The sequence below is a fragment of the Colias eurytheme genome, chromosome 2, assembly GCF_061535395.1.
Source record: "Colias eurytheme isolate Ceu_HAF_F1 chromosome 2, ilColEury1 Martin Lab GWU primary, whole genome shotgun sequence".
Classification (NCBI taxonomy): Eukaryota; Metazoa; Arthropoda; class Insecta; order Lepidoptera; family Pieridae; genus Colias; species Colias eurytheme.
Genome location: NC_142981.1, coordinates 6,286,224 through 6,302,769, shown reverse-complemented (window position 1 = coordinate 6,302,769; position 16,546 = coordinate 6,286,224). Strand labels below are relative to the sequence as shown.

The 16,546-nt window shown below is 32.9% G+C and overlaps 1 long non-coding RNA gene across 9 annotated transcripts in view; it reads right to left on the bottom strand.

Moving 5' to 3' along the window:
* The window catches only part of LOC149910388 (uncharacterized), a 176,551-nt gene that overhangs the window by 124,271 nt on the left and 35,734 nt on the right, over positions 1-16,546 (bottom strand). The gene's annotated exons all lie outside the window — the stretch shown is intronic.

Here is a 16,546-nt window from a genome sequence, read left to right as displayed (position 1 = left end):
CTTCGAGCGTATCCAATTGTTATGGGCATTATAATCAGTTCCAGATATCGACTCAATTGATGACTTCTTAAAACGATCAGTTAAATAATCACATGCATTATGAACGTGGCGAATAATTTGTGGAGCATGTCTTAAAACAAAGAAAAACATATGCAACATAATATTAACTTAGTAGGTATAGCTTATTCATTTAAATTATTACTGAACTAAATTAAATAGATAATTACGTAAGTATAGAAAATATTTCACAATATGCCAATTGAAACGGCACTTCTATCATAATAAATTACAAGAACTTTCACAAACTAAAATGAAAGTCAAGTATAAATCTAGCAGTTGCCAATTTATATAAAATATTGTCTTATCGGTTCGTCGATTCAATATTTTTTGTTAGAGATCGTAAACAAAAAGTATATTATAGAAAAACAAACAATTTGAAGCGCATAAATTAAAATTTCCGCCTTGTGATGGTTGAAGCAAATCAAGCATAAATATTATTAGGGGAATGAATTCATTATTCAGTATTCGTGTTGGCTATAAATCATAATTTATTATGCTATGATATTATAGTTCCGGATAGGCAAAGCAAATTAATAGGGCGTGATTATTGTTATTCATAATATAGTTTATTCGATGCATTAAAAGAAGAATGAATGTGAAGTAAAGTAATAACATAATTTTATTTTCTTGTAAGTATGCAACACATTCTCGGTTTATTAAAACATGACAATTGATTAGTACGTTACAAATTGAATAACATTTACAAGCACATAAAGCGTCCATTTAAATTTTCCATAGATAAGTTTATGGATACTGGTGTAAACATTATACTAACATCAATTACTTTATATCACGTCATATTCATTGTACAACGCACTTGAGTTGATTAGTGGAGTGCTCTTTAAGCACTACAATGCCATTAAAATAAATAAACAGCTATCCGAAACAATTTGAAGTGTTAAGTGACCGCGGACTATCAAAAATTACTAGATAGCTGTGACAATAGCGCACTGGTGACTTATGAAGTGATTAAAAGAAAGTACTGACAGCAAAAGGTTTTGTTATTTGAATTTTTCTTAAAGTGTATTTATTTGGGCAGTTGTTTGGTCAGATAGCGATAATGCACTATTTATTCAACATTCTCTCATAATGTAAGGTAATAACAGAAAACATAGACATATAAGACAATAATCTCGTTTCAGCTTATTCCGATCACACTCATTCATAACACGACTATTAAAATAAAGAAATCTAAATAGTATTATTCTATAACGTTACCAATGTAAAGACAATAAACGAATGTTACAGAAAAGCTAAAATAATGATGCGTAGTTTACACAAACTGTATAGTCTCACGGTACACCGCGGCTTTACGCACGCTCTATTACGCCGGGCTGATAGCCACAATCTGGTAACAGCGACTTGACATCTTTATGATGTTTCAAAAACCATTACTAACGACACCTTTTTAGTTACTCGCGATAGGCACGCGGCCCAACTGCGTCTAGACAAAACAGTCGACGTTAATTACTCTGATGCGCATATATGGAATATTTGGGCATTTTTTAAATGGAATGTATATATTTATCGTTGGTTCTGCATCCCCGTTACAAAAATGTAGTGCATAAGACTGAAGACAAAGAAAATCCCTCTATTTTTTTTTTATTCCAAGACTTGTCGAATAGTCTAATATGACGACGCTGCTTTAATTTTATTCATGAATAAAAATATGCGACCATCCATATTATTATCATGGCTCTATAAATATATTTATAATCATAATGAAATCATAGCTTTTAATTAAAACTAAAGGACCCAGTGAAAGATTATGTGACAGTAGGTATAATTACTTAAGTAATTTTAAACTGCAGTTTAAGTATTACATAAAATTGCTTTTCACTGGTTGTCATTTTGTCGGCAATAATTGTATCTTGAGAGTTTGCTACATGCATACACTGCGTTGTTTGTCATATTATTTCTTCAGAATTTTGTGAAATATATCTATTATTATTATACCAGAACACTTACAGGACGTATTATACACGGACGAATATTTTAAAAATAATCACTGTAAGGCAATATTGTTCAGTAGGTATTAATACAAGGTATAATACAAGAAGGTATAATACAAGAATTCACTCCTCACTTTAGTTCTTCTACTTCTTAGTGTATTGGTTCTTGATTTTTTTATTCTTAGTCTTCTAGCCTGTTCCTATCCAAGGAAAACTTTACGTCTCACAGGTAAGCACTCACCCATTTCCTTCAACCTGCAAACTATAAAAATTGAACTTTATTGGCTTCAAACGAAGCATCACTACATATTTAAAAATGAATTCTGAAATGAAATCAATACGTCTGAACGTTTTGTGGGCGAGGAACGGCGCGTTATGAGCACATAAATCTCTGAGGCTACACCCTGGGCCCTGGCCCACCACCCCAGTGTAGAGCACGTCATATGTTGCAGATACGAAACACTATTTCTACAAATAATGCGAATTCATTGCGAATAGCCAGTATGAAATTATTGCATTTTCAAAAACGAGAAAAAACACCTGATATTACTTAGGCCCTATATCTGTTTTTGACTTTAAAATATTTTTAGCATTTAATAACGGTATACAAATTTGGTAGAAGCAATGTTAAGCTTAGTATTTAAAAAAAAAACAACATACAGCTGTATAGGCAAAAACTCTACATTTGTAATTCACAATTAAATAGTATTGAATCTACTATAATCAACTTTCCAGTACAAAATAATTATTAAGAAATCGCCTTATTATAATCGTATAAATCTTAATTTAATCGAAGGATCATCGTTGGTTGTTAATTAATTTACAATAAATTCTCAGATTCTGCTCCATTCTGTTTCGTGGAACTAGCGATCTATCTTATTTTATCGCCTATCAAAATACGCTTATAGTTGCAATTTGTTAATAAATTATTGATATTTCGTATAAAATGATGGGTGCAGGGACGTGAGTCGGTTACTAGGAAAAGCTTACACATTCGTTCGACAGATATGAGCAGCGTGGCCTGTTATATTTTATCGGAAGTAACGGCTTCTAACGTACGGCCAATTTCATAATGCCCTGCCCGCCCGCTGCGAATGTGCCTCACTTATCAATTTGATATCTCGATCTGGGAAAATAATGCCTTAACGATGAATGTCAGATCGATAATGCTGAATCGCGACTCGATGGTTTATGGCACATTTTCGGATTGGATTCAAAATATCCTAGTATAATAGATATGCTTCATAATTTCATTGTAAATTTATAAATTGTCTTTATGGAACATTTTTTACATGTATTAAAGCTAAACAACCTTAAACCCTTAATTAAATGTAATGTAATTAGACTAATTTATACACAATATTGTAGGAAGACAATTATCCAAATAAAAATTTCAAATCATCTATTAACAGTCCACAAATATTTAGACGTAATCCATAACGGAAGACATGACAGCATTAGTACAGAATAGTAAAACAGACGTCAAATAAGTCATCAGTGTGTCAGTTAACTCAATTACATAGAGATCAACACACGACTTCTGTGCATGATTAACTCTTAATTTGTACGTTCAAAATTTGACCTTATCCCAAAGGCATAACTTCTATATTAGCATTGTACGCTCTCTATCCCGATAATCCACCTCCATAAATCATTTAATAACGCAAATGTACAGCCACACATTGAGCTGTTCCTTCCGCAGAAGAAGACGAATGGGATATACAAACAAAAATGATCCTTAGAAAACGCTTGAGAAGATATTAAGTTACTTTAGCACAGAAAATCATATGTTATTGAAGAAGTTTTAGTAAGGAATACCAATTTAAAAGTGTAACATGTAACATGGAAACGTACACTTTAAAATAGTTTTCAGTCATATTATGACTAAAGAGTGTTTTCATATTACTCAAAGGGTAACGATATTATTAATGATTCGCGTTCGGGTACAGCTTGTGTCATGGACCGCTGTCAACCCTTGACATTTAGGACAAGTTTGACATATCACAAAAATATTTTGACCGAAGCTCGTCGTAACTCGTAATATTTTCATCAAGATATAGAATTGGAATACACTAAATCTTTAAAACACTTCATTAGCACAGTGTTAATACAATTAATGATTATACATAATTAATAAACATTTGTCAACAGAGATGTTACCATTTGGAGCGTCAAAAACCATTGGCAACATTTGAATATCTACGTTATTAATAATATATCCATTAAGCTTAACCGGAAAGTGGTCGTTAAAAATGGATGATATCAGGCCATAAAAATAAAATATTAATAATTTAGTGACAGGAGTTTAACAGACGACCGCTTATCGCCTCCATTAACATTAACACAACCTTATTTTGGCCATTTTATATGCACGTGTTTCTTAAACAAGCTTCAATAAATATTTGTTGATGGGAAACGTTTTACGTAGCATATCCCGTTTTAATATAGGGTGATATAAAAATGTTTTTTATGGGTCTGTAATACATAAGTTTAATAAAGTAATTTCTTTATTAAACTTATGTATTACAGACCCATAAAAACTAAGTATTATAATCAATATCTATACTTACTATTTACCTAAAAGATTTCGATTATAGATATTATAATATCGTGTGTCGAAATAATAAATTTCAACTTTTAGATATCACTTAAACATGAGCTTGATCATCAATTCTATTTCGAAAGTCAGTTATAAAACACTATTGTATTTTGACGAACGTCAATAACAAATTTCAAAAAAACGGAGCTACGCTTCACTGCATAACTAAAGTCGAAAACTGTAATAAAAAGATTCTCGTAATCAACGAGGTGATCTACTTCCCAATCGCAATATTAAATCGTGAACAAAAAGATAGTTAATATTTTTAAATGTTTTCAACGAGGCTGCAAGTGCGGCATTGCATATAACAAAAGCATGACATCAACTCCCAAAAAACCAAAAGCCGTAGTTTTTATTGTAAGAAGTTATCTAAGAAATAATGATCTATCGAGGAAGCGGTCACAGTTGACTGTCCATACAGATCATCCATAGATTCATTATACGTAAAAAGCAAGGAAATTAATGATTTTAATTTTTTTAATTTAATTTTTCCACAAAAACACGGGAAGCGCAACGCTTTAATCGATTCCAGTCCATGCCATGATTACAAGGCGTTCGATTAACTGAAATTATATGGCGACATGGTTTTATGTATTGTTAATTTAACCTTCGATTACCGAAAATAAAAACTAATAGTAAAGTTGTTTTATTGTCTTAAATTTGTCATTATTATCAAAGACTATGAGGAAGTCGTTTCAAGGTGAGCAATTGATAATTTTTCTTTGTAATTCCAATAAGAAACGGCCCCAGCTATTATTGATGTAATTATAAGTTTTTTTATGTTATAAAAATAACATACTAGATTACTTACCTATGCTAGCAAAAAAAACATTACACGTTTCAAATTGGCATTAGACAAGCCACGTATGATGTATTCAGCTTGTTCGTATCAAAAATTAATGTCAAACGAAAAGATGGGGCCACTCTGCAAAATTTATCTCACATCTCCACTCTACCAATGACAAGAAAACTGTTACGGTTTGCAACGGTCTGAGTGTAACATTAAAAATTCAAGTCGTCTTACCCACTTGTGTGAGGGATTGCCGCATATTCGCCCTTGGACAGCATTTATATTTCCTTTGATTTGAACGATATAGCCGCCAAAAGGTATCAAATATTCACAGAAAAACACTTCGCGTTCTTTGACATTTTGTACATTGTATCTTATTTTGATCTTGGGTATGTGTTCACCATTCAATATTTAACATGTTAGTTACCTATCTTTTTATGTCAGTTCACATTCATTTCAAAATAAAATCACACAATTCTATTGTATTAAAATTACTTTCAAATTATTACATTAACCACCACAAAAAAGGCAATTGGAAATGACAATACAATTAGCGTACATAACGCGATAACATTGCCATTTCCCAATTACCGGGTATACATTATTGGGATAGGTTTAAATTTATATGATAAGCCGTCAATTTCGCGTTACTGTTCTGTTAGTCATGAACAGTGATAATAATATTATTGGAACCTATTTAAACAAAAACATTTGTACCTAATACCTGACAACATAACTAATGAAACTTCCTCGAGTAAAATAAACGATGTGACCTTTGTTGTATGAATATAATGGCGTTGACGAACCCGATATTTCCGTTTGATATTGTACCTGTTTATTATGCGTTTAGTACAATCGGTAACAAAATTCATGAACCGGTATTGAACAACTATGATTGGAAAATACGATATAAATTGCGTATTATCATAGTTTTGTATCATGTGAGGTCTTTTCGGCGTCTATTTAAACGCAATTAACCTAGATTACGACGGTATTAAGTCGTAAAGTGATACTATGTCTATATTGCCTACGAATTTAATGGAACATTTTATGACTAGAATACAATACCGTAGCGGATAAATACATGTGAAACCTACATATCTATATACAACAACTTTGTCCCTCCAGTTTTTTGTGTGTTTTAATGTAGAAGTAATTAGTAAATTAATAAATCTTAAAATTTATTGTCTTTTGGAGTGTACTTGGAGGCAAGGTGGCAGCCACAGTGTCCGGCCTATTGTCACGGACCACTGCATTCTCTGCTACACCACAAGCCCTTTTACAATTTTATTTTAAAACCTTAACCTTAACCTTATCAAAATTTTATGAATTCCTGTGTTATAAACAACAAGATTTATTTTAATGCAGTATTTAAAATATTGCCATTATTAATTAATTGCATTGTATAAATTAATCATCAAGCCACTGATATAAATGTACTTGTAAGCGTTCGAAGTATTATCGCTACAGACCAATTATTTCAAGGCAGCCTGTAATATGAAAGGATGTGAAATAAAAGAAGAGGATAAAGGCTATGTGTGAATTTTATTTTTTTAAATTATAAACACCAAACTATCCATATTTTCCCAGCTGTATAAAGAGCATTTAAATGTATGAAAATAAGACAAAAAGTAAAATAACGACATGGCTTAAATAATGATTGGCCAGGTCCATAAGTGTAATAACATAAACAACAAAAACTAGAGCACTTTATGTCGATGTTACATGCTCCACTTATCGGTTATCATTCACAGGACAGCAATGCGCATACCTCGGACGTTCTTGGCGTAATTGCTTGTATTCTTAACATGTCTTTTTTCACCTTCATCATAATTAATTAGGCGATTTTATCTCGCTCAAAATAAACCCTTATCTTAGAAGAAATCTTTATATGAAATTATTTTCGTTTATTAGATCGTAATCTTGCGTTAAGTTCCGATTATATCTTTACAGCAAAACGTTGCTTAAAAATTTCTGTATACATTATTATTTAATCGCAAATGTGAAATTGAATTTTGTTGGTTTACGACCTATCATGAAATGTTTTGATTGCTGGTCCGCAACTACAGCGCCTTCGGTGTAGTAACAAGGGTAAATAAATTTAACAGAAAATTAACTTAAATCTTGAAGACGGTGCTCATTTAAAAAGTTCGTATCGATGTAACACCCTCCGAAAGTTTTAATTTCATCACATGTGGAGGTAAACAATATTCTCTTTCCACATCATTAAACAATTTGTGTAGGATTAGAAACTGAAGTAAAATACATTTTGTGTAGGTGTCATAAGGGTTAATTTTCTTTTGATGGAGTAGAATTAGGGATCAGACTGCGGGTCGGCGCGTGCGCAGATCAGTTGTTATTGACAAATCGAAGGACGGAGCACATGTCGGTTTTGACGGCTTCCGTTTCATAAAGTTTAATGACGTGGTTGACCCAGCTTTGTTTGCTTAACTTTACTTCACAACTGAACCATTCATAATATAGTCCTTCTGGTTAACTATTAATTGCTTTTAACATTGAATGTTATTTTAAACCGTGTACAAAACTAACGCACAATTTATAATTTAGGCATTCAACATTCAACCACCTATCTCTTCTAAACTCATCTTATTACGTAGATACCTAGATATATATTTTAATGTATTATTGAGCTTAAGACGGTTCAAAGTTACTTTGTTATATTTATTGAAAAGTTTTCTTCTGGAGTATAATGTTTGCATTATTTATTTATAATGCATGCGTCAACGCATATTTGCGCACTAACATATTCAGTTGATGTATAGCATTGCCAAGTTATTGTTGGCATTAATCGTCTTTAAAATATGCACTAAATTATTAACGTTCTTATCATCTCAGACAGTAATAACGAACGTAATTTAGTGTCACAGAACGTTTAATTATCGGTACATATATCCGAAAGCAATGTGCTACAGAAACATCAAGTTGGCTTAATCAGAGGATCACATCTCACAATATACGGCCAGCCGACGAGTGAGATCTGACACGAAATTCCCTAAAAATAATATTTAAAATGGTAATGGGCCCTCGGCTTCATAAATTGCCGCGCCATATGTCCCTGTGTTGCACCTACTGTATACATAAATATGTCAAATATTGAGAAGACTGCCGCTACAACTGTAGAGGACTTGAAATTTTGATACTTGTCCTTTGATTTCTATCGTTTTCCATTTAAGTTATTTTACATTTAAGTTATTTTAAATCACTTGAATAGTAATTCATCTGCATAGAACTACTAATTAAGATTGGTGCTTCGATTGGTATCGAAGTGTGAAATACGAATTTTAAAGTGTTCACTTGTTGCCACGATCAAAACTGTTTGGTAGCGCTATACATGCGCACTTGTATAGTTAGCTGCGGCACGAGTCAAATAGTATTTTTGACACCTACAATTTTGCGTTTCCGGAGATTAGTTAAGACGAAAATAGTTACTTCATAATTTTATGCTTCATCTCCTGGGATTTAAAAGAAATGTGCACATAATGCGTAAATAGGCCTTTTCGTTACAAGAATTTGTCTGTCATGTTTGTTTATAGTGGTATAGTAGGTAGGAACACAATTCGCAGACAGGTAACACCAAAGTTCAGTGACACAAAGGTCGTCGTCGATCGATAGACTCACGCGCACCGAACACAGATGGCGAATAGAATGTAAAACAGACAATAAATATGCTTGCAAGTGTGACATTATTAGTTCGAAACAGTAACCACACTTTCAAAATAAAATAACTGGATGAAAGTATATCATTATAATTCTTGCTTCTATGAGCTTTTTTTGTCGTTTAATTATGTAGAGCTATTAATTTCAATAATTACTTATTAAACTTTAATTTGCCTACTAAACCACTTTATGTGTTACTTTATAATTAACTTTACTTTTTAGATAAGTACTCTACCAAACTTGAAATTTACTATAAAGTTCAAGTTTGGTAGAGTAGGTACTTATTATAATCAAAACTTTCATTTCGTAGCACTAGAAATTAAAATCGCAATATCATAATAAATATGCATATGTTATTTTTTAAGGAAAACCGATAAATTACTTGATAAAGAATAACAGGTTAGAAATCAAAAATATCGAAACTACCAGTGATATTAGGTGCATGGCAATATGCCACGTTTGCTGTTTTGTTTGGTCAGAAACAATATTTATTTTTAATTCTTAGTTGTTCGATGAAAAATATTTAGAAGCAAGATATTTAGAAAAAAAAGAATCTCGTCTGTTAACAGCCATGTGTAAACCACTATAAATAATTGATTCCGTCGCTGCTCAAATAAAAACTAGAAAAGTACTTGCTGATTAATTTATGCTATTATTGAATTTCTTTCTTTATTCATTGCAGTATATATTTATTAAATTGAATTTTATAAATACAAGATATGAAATTAGGCCAAAAGGTCTCTTTGACCATATGCTTTGCCGCGTGCATTTTAATATATTCAAATAAATGTTAAGGTGAGGAAAAGTACCAGTTGTATGTTAGGAATATAAAGAACGTAATTTCGGTTGTAATAATTTATTTTTAAAACTATGGAATTAGAATAAACTTAATGTACACAACTATAAACAATGATAAGAAGTAACAAAGTAAAGATCATGCTTATAATATAATATCTACAACAAACGAATGAAATGTTTTATATAAAAATTTAGAATCCAAAAAGAGAAATGTTTTATTAATTTTACCAATATCGTACTTAAGAAGCTGTTATTGGGGTCTAAAGTATGACCAAAGAAAACAATAAATCGTAATGACAGCGCACCCCCTGGGCACCCTCGGAAGCTCGCTATTTTGAACTATAAATAAATGCGTAGATGGATTGATAAATATAAATATTAGGGGCGAAACGAAGAAAAACAATGTTTATGAAACTGGTGTCGTTCGCATCATAATAGTGAGTTACGACTTCCGACGCCTGCCAACATATGGCTCTACGAGGCTTGGCAATTTTTTCTGCGTCTCGTAGCATCTCCTCATAAACGCTATTGTTATCGCAAGATCGGAATAGATTAGCCATAGACACGTTTTGTAACGAAATACCTTCGAAGGGTTCTGGTTTTAAAACATACACCCAGTGGTATTGTCCCACATATCAGTGTTGCTAATGAGCCGATACGCGGAGCACACGTTTAATAATTACTGTGAGACAGTGAGACGGGACATCGTCTGTCACGGCGGGTCCATCACAAATAAATTTTCTGAATATAATAAGATCAAGAGAGTTGAGCATGCGTGTAGCGGGCGCGAGCCATCGCGACAGACGGGACGTTAGTCACGACGGCTATACTTAGACGATTGCATTGTCTTCTGAAATATCTATTAATGATTATTGACAAGGGATCGGCACGCGAATTCTTCTCGCGATAGGTGCGTCGAACTGCTATTAATATATTTTATATGCGAATGCAGCGCGACGGGCGTAGTGAGTATGCGACAAACGGCCGTTATTCACAAGCACTTACAAGCTCTGACTGAAGACATGTTCTTATAACGACTCGGGGGAGGAGAGCGGCTATTTAGATTGCTCGTAAATTAAAAACATATTGTAATAGATGGTTAGAGTGTAATGGGTCTTAATCTTTACCAAAGAAAATTGCAAAATAATTCATCAACACTTAATGACATAAAATCTAAATAGTTGAGCATTCAATAATAAACAAAAATCAAAGTCGTGATTCTGGTCCAGTCTTAATGAGAAAATACAACATGAGCCGATTTCATTAACAGTCCTAACAAATAAACGAATTCACGTCAAAATTGCAAACTGAAAGTACAAATTGATACAATTCGACAATTGATTACAATATGCACACAGTGCACTATCGCGTCCACAAACACAGACGAGCAGTCAACCGGCCGACATCGATTCATATCGAGCGACGGCAGCTTTTCATTTTGTATGTTAAATTAAATTTCCATGAAACAAGATTGAATTTTTCGCAATCAGCACGAGCGAGACCGAAATGAACTTATGTAATTGTATCCTACAGCTGTATACTTACAGGAACTGTATTGTGCTCTTTCATTTATGTGCAATTAACGCAAATTATCGCTGCTATCGATGATCAAAATTTCAATTAATGGGTATGAACGGATTCTTGGTGCAATAAATATTCTTATTAGTTTAGACACCGTACCTAATTAAAAGTTAATGCCATTTCATATTAATAGGTAATAGCCACTAGAAATCGGCGAAAGTTTATTGCTCAGAAAGGAATTGATTAATTAACCAATAATATCTAATATATTATTATTTAGTATAATACTTGCAGTAATTAGAAAAGTTTATACACTTTTAATTACAATGTGGAACGACCGATATTCCTTCCCACGGACCGCAGGTTGATAATCATAAACACATGAGGTTCATAAAACAATCGTTGCATAGTGTCTGATAGAACGCGACCACAGCCCTGCTGCAGTTAGGTAGTATCGGCTTAGCTAATTTACAATTTAATTATCAAGCTGGATGATGCATCGTTAGCGCGCGCCAAACCGAGTTTATGCGACTAATCAATTGTTTGACGCGGCCACTGCAATCACTCGCCGCACGACGCCGAACCCGCTCCACCTGTGCACTTCATTGGTATTTTACTAATCAAACTGAATATTTAAACGTTACTCATCCCACTACATAAATGGAGCGCACAAAGACCGCTTTACATCATGTATTCGCCTAGGACTCCGCGTGACCAATTAAATGTTCTAACTTGTTATACGGCATACATATGTATTAAACAATTAAGTGTTTCATATTAGTTTTTGATTATCTTATTAGGCCTATTAAATGCATTTGTTATAAAAAATATATAAAATCGAATAGAGGCAGACACTTGGATAGTCTAATCGGGAGAACAATGCGGCGGCTTGTCGCGCTCGTGCTGATTAAATATAGCTCAGATTCCATCAAGAGAACGGCTTGATTGGTTGCTATGGATTTATACGCTAAATATTCGACAGGTGCCAAGTGTGTCGATCGCAAAGTTCGATGACTAACAATGTCCCAAATTATATTTCAAATGTCAAATAATTTGAGCATCTCGCCCGCTCCCCGCGCGGGTCACATCTACACTCCACGCTCGGCTGATCTCAATATATCTTTATTGTGTACCTGTTCCACTCAATATCGCTTTATAAATCGCAGATCTGCTAACAGAACTAAGCTAATTAGCATTTTATACTGACAAATAGTTTCACGATGGTAAGTTATTATGAAGTAGGTGTGTAGTTGAAGTTAAATACGAGTATACAACTTAGATTACAAAAATCACAATAGATCTTTAATTTGTGAAAATCTTATAAGAATACTGAAAATAACTAATTAGTAAGGCAAATAAATCAATTTCGAGGAAGCAATTTAAACATACGGAGATCCACATGTGGTGGATATTCGACAGTTTCATTTTGAAGACTCGCGCCTACGTTTCAAAGCAATGCGATGCAAATGCATAATGTAAATACGAAAAAGTTATCTGCCTAAATGCGTAATTATCATCGTTATACTTGGAAGTTTCAATATGAACGAAATCGCGACTTATTATAAAGGATGAATTATCTCTAATAATTTACGGTTGACTTAACTACCTGCAATGTATACCTAGTCTATGACCGCTTTGTATACGTACTTTCAAATGCTAACAACATACAATACCTATACGTATGTTATTTAATAATACTCAAATACGTAAATATTCTTGTGGCCTTGTTTTTAACTCTATCTAGGTACTTCGTATTTGCGTTGGGTATCGGTGGAAAGTCGCATCACAAATATCTACATTCATAACACAATCTACCACAATTTGCTAATCCCACACTGCTACCGTTACATAAGACAGCTGAGTTGAATATAAATGTAAAACACAATAAATTTCATGCCCCGTAGGAAATGAATATTCATCACGAAATCGCCATGCATATTCTCTTTTGCTACAGAATGTTATGTTCTCTACAAACAGTGGGGAATGTTAAGAAACTAAACTCTATCCTGTAGGCGTATCGGTTACAATTCGCCTGAAGAGCGCGCAACAGCAAAGAGCGAGTCGGCGCTTCACCGGGCGCGCTCTCGTAAATTTCAACATATAGTAAAGTGATTTACGAATAATTGTTGTGTTGGCGTATAACTAGAGAAATCTTTCCGCTGTTTGCCGTCGGTTAATTTATATTATGAGGCTTAGGTAATTCGCGAGCCGCGAGTAATTGGTCTACAGAACAATAGCTTTTGTCATATGCTTATCTTGATATAACGTGTCTTAGCTTTCAATATGTTCATGGAATTCTGCTGAATGATACAACTTGTTATAATTCTGTGCCTCCAGTGAATAAGGGAGTAAGACGAGTTATTCCCTTTGGTTTTTATTGCACCATTGGATTCAGCTCGTCAAAATACACAACATATCAAAAGGTCATATCTCTAGCTGCGTCCTAACCCATTTTTTCGAATGACCCAAACGGTATAAGTAGGGTGTGATTAACGGTATAAGTTACCTTATCCATCATTTTAGGCAATCGCAAAGGAACTATTCGTCTCGAGTCAAAAGTTCCCACGAACACAAAGACGTATGTGTAGTTATACTTTTTGAATAAAGACTTAATTCATTTTGTTCCATCAGTCCTAACACTATTTTTGGTATAAACGCATTTGTGTCATTTTTCTAACATGAGCATAAAGGAACAACTCTTTTAGTGTCATTGGTTCAAGTGACGACATGAGACAGTTTGGCATTAATGCCGTGTTGCTATTGGTCTATTAATTGAATACTGCACGGAAACAACACACACTATTCCTTATTATTTTTAAATCGTTTTTTAAATAATCTGCAACAACAAATCTTTATATTTTTTAAAAAAGGTATTTATCAGTTAAACTCAAACTCAAACTCAAACATTTATTTATTCAATTAGACTTCTTCTAGAAGCACTTTTGAAACGTCATTAAGTACATGTTTTTAACATTTACCACCGATTCGGAAAGCAGTATCTACGGAGAAGAATCGGCAAGAAACTCCATAGTTGCTCTTTTTAATCATGTCAGATTTACAATTTTACAAATTACATATGTAATATCATAATATATTATCATAATGGTATCAGTTAACTTGGGATACTAATATATTTCTATGGAAATTAACTATTTTTTGCAATAGATATTAAAAATACAGTTAACACATTAAGTGCATTTAATGATATTATACTCTTTGTTTATATAAATACAGAACGATAATTGAATCATCTAAAAAAAGCCAACAAAAATGTTAAACTTATATTTTCTTCTTATAATTGGGTAAGTTTTTAAAAAATAACTCGTTTTTAATCTTTTTTCAAAAAAATTATCTAACTACAATAATCAAGACAGTAATACTATAGTCTATAATAGTCGCATAAAAAAAAGTATTTATAACCAGTCTTGACAATTATGAATATTGTTTTCTCCGCATATAGCGTTTTAGCCACTGTGCTTTGGTAATTTGCCTTTTTTATAGGAAAAAAATCCGCAATATCGATACTTCTTTGGTCCTGCATTTTCGTAAACATTTTATGGATACTCTGGTACCACATATTTTTAAAAAATTGGGCTATTGTCACGTAGAGTCTCTTCAAAGTGCGTGCCACAAGTCGTATTTGCATCCAAGGCACCTTCAAATCTGTGCTTAATTTTTTCATAAAATCTTTGCGGCTCATTGTATTTTCTTTATTTATCTACATTATTTTGATATTATATGATATAAAAAATGATTAAAATTCTATATCATGCCGTAAAATATCGCCACTGACCACCTATAACTTTTCCTGTATTAACTGAACATACAGGAATATGGTTTTCGGGCTTCTCTTATCTCTTTATAGTGCTTGTATCCTCAATGTATACCACCATGACATTGTGGCGTTGCCACTTTTATTATCTATATTTTATTATCTGTGGCGTTCCGAAACGGAACGCACTTGATCGAATTTTAAATTGATTCGACGATTCATTTTCACTAGGACAATAGTTAATAAGCAAAACGCAATACGCAGTTGATACGTATTTAATACCAATACTCAATGATTGTCTCCTGCTAACCTGTACAGACTATAGACTCATTGCGGTGACTGGTGAAACATTGTATAGCATTAACAACATAGTACTGTATTATTGAAAGATCGATTAAAGGTTTATTTTACAATCTACGACTTTCATTATACATGGGTAACAAAACCCCATAACATATTCGGTTTTACTCCGGACAACATCTTCAGTCACCCAATCCCTTTGCTTGAAGTCCAAATCCAGCGGAGGACAATAATCGTCATTTACTAAAATTGAAGGTTTTTCGTCCTAGTATAAAAGTTGTCTGGATCCCATTTTATACTCAATCTATAGTATAATTATACTATAGATATCATGTGAAACGTGACTTGGAAAAAAATTATTCAAATAAATCACAAAATAAAAATTTGAAACAATTTTAAAAGTTACGAAAAGCCCAATTATACGTCAAAATGACGCACAACATCCTCTTTACAACCAAATGGCGGAATTTACCTGGATGAGCCAACTATGTACTGCTAGGTCTCGACGGCTAATAAGTTGGTTCTGGATTTTGCAGCGATTCGATGGTAAATATAGAAGAGTTCATACGTCAAATTTACGTAGATTGGACTTCTAGGGTACACATTAAGGTATGCATAAATACCTTAATGTTGTTTTGTTTTTATTATCTAATAACGATAAAAAAACCCGTTGATTTCATTCGTTTTTCAAGCTACGTGCATAGTTTTTCCACTAAAATGCCTCAATTGAGTCATAAAGTACACAAATTTCAAGCATAATAAGTCACATCATTTCTATAAAACCAAAACTGGCAATAATATAAGTCGTGTTGTGCGATTATGAACATAGTGCATAAGGGCATAAGTCGTTATATTGCAAAGAGTAAAAAAAAAATTATGTGAATACATTGAGTTATTCCATGAAGTACTCGTTCATAAGGCCACAACTACAAAAAAACACGAAAAAAGTATATTTATGGGGTTGTTACAATATGTGTTCATATGTAAAAATATAGTCTAACATCATATCTTACACATACAAGCTTAAAATTTTGAATTAATAAAGATTTAGTGTTGATATATAGTTTTTTGTCTCT